This window comes from Pteropus vampyrus, unplaced genomic scaffold (assembly GCF_000151845.1).
Source record: "Pteropus vampyrus isolate Shadow unplaced genomic scaffold, Pvam_2.0 Scaffold1, whole genome shotgun sequence".
In the NCBI taxonomy this organism is placed as follows: Eukaryota; Metazoa; Chordata; class Mammalia; order Chiroptera; family Pteropodidae; genus Pteropus; species Pteropus vampyrus.
The window spans coordinates 15,875,515-15,877,365 of NW_011888782.1; the positions used below are offsets into that span (position 1 = coordinate 15,875,515).

Here is a 1,851-nt window from a genome sequence, read left to right on the forward strand (position 1 = left end):
CCGTGATTTCCTTGGCATAAACTTGCTGAAGTGAAATTGCTGGGTCCAAAGGTATGTGTGTTTGCAATTGTTATAAATATTGCCAAATGTCCTCCACTAATTTCTACTCTGACCAACAAGATATAATAATGCTTGTTTCCTTACAGCTTCACCAACAGTAAGTCTGCAAACTTTTTGAACTTTGCTGTGATTATTTATTTACCTGTTTCTTTTCCTGGCTCTATCCCCTCATTAGAATATGAGCCCATCTAGTTTCCTCAGAACCAACATGATATCTAGTACGGAATAGATCCCCATAAATATTTGATAACGCTCACTTTGGCAAAACATATCTAAAATTAGAATGATGGAAGATTAGCATGGCCCCTATGCAAGGATGACGTGCGAATTCATGAAGCATTCCATGTTTTTAGAGAGCGTATCTTAAATGTTCTGATCATACACACGAATAGTAATATGTGAGATGATGGAGGTGTTAACTAAACTTGTTGTGGTAATCATTTCTCAATGTATACGTGCATCAAATCATCACATTGTATACCTTAAACTTACACAATGTTACATGTCAATTATATCTCAATAAGGCTGGGGAGGGGAGGGGGAGTGGAATGAATCTTTCCCAAAACTAAGTAAATAAATACTTGAGAAATACATAAATGGATGCATGAGTGACTAAATTATAGGGTTCTTTAAATCAGAATCAGAAACCATTGCCCTCATTTTCTCCATTTTGTGAGCTTGGGTATGCTGCATTTCATTTTATTTAAGTGTATTCCACTTATATACATACTCTGAAAGCTTTAAAATTCTTCGAGACAGAAAATTTATTACATCTCTCTCCCTCTACTGTTATTGGAGGGTCAGAATGTTGAAGTGTTTCCTTTCACGGGTATTTTGTTTCAAACATCTAGTGATGACTGCCTTGTAAAAGCAGAAAGTAAAATTAGGTATGAGTATCTAGTACACCCCAGTCCATATCTATTTCTTTTTGTCTCTCTCTCTCTCTCTCTCTCAGTCTCTCTCTCTTCCTCCCCCACCCCTCGCCATATCTCACACAAACGCGCGCACACACACACACACACACACACACACACGCACACACACACAGCTAAGGTTCTTTGACCTTGCGGCCTAAGGGCTGAGTGCCCTTTTCCAGAGGCAGGAGTATGCTGGGTGAAGTATGCTCTGCCCAAGTGCTCCTTGATGGGTGTGATCAGCTGTAGATTAGCTTTATTACCTTCCAGTTCTTCAAGAAGTTGACTCTGACATGGAGAGCCCACAGGACATTTACTGGGATGTGTGATTGTGATCAGCACCCATGGAAGAAAAAGTAAGGAAACAGGAGGGGGCACAGCGAGATGCCGGTCATATTGGATTAGGGCACACTCTAAAACCTTTACCTTTCCTGAACCCACAATGCGTGAAGTGTAGTGGAGGGATGGCCACGGCAAGACGGCAGAACGTGCATTCAGGTTGACCTTGGCAATGAGCACAGAAATAACTCTTTTCCTCTACCAAGAGCAATGGTTAATGGCCTGTCTCTTTGTGTCCAGAGAGCTGTGGCTGGATGATCTTTGTCTATTCTCTTCTGTCTCACGTCACTCTCCTTTAACTTCTCTCATGCTGCATACTCTCAGGACTCACCAGCTCCATTCCCCAGCAGGCTCAGCAGGGTAATTTCCAACACAAAGATAGTTTCTTTCCTAGGAATTCTGATGCCAGCTGTTAGACAATAAATTATTTAGATCTAATACCCCATCTTGACAGAAACATGTGGTTTTCTTACTGTTGTAGGACCAATAAGACTATGGCTCACATTTCTTAACTAAATAGCTCATTTCATATACTTTT

At 40.8% G+C, this 1,851-nt stretch overlaps 1 pseudogene; it reads left to right on the top strand.

Annotated features, from left to right (window-relative positions):
• Positions 1-316: 316 nt before the first annotated feature.
• On the top strand, positions 317-411 carry LOC111737054 (annotated as a pseudogene).
• The last annotated feature ends 1,440 nt before the right edge of the window (positions 412-1,851 follow it).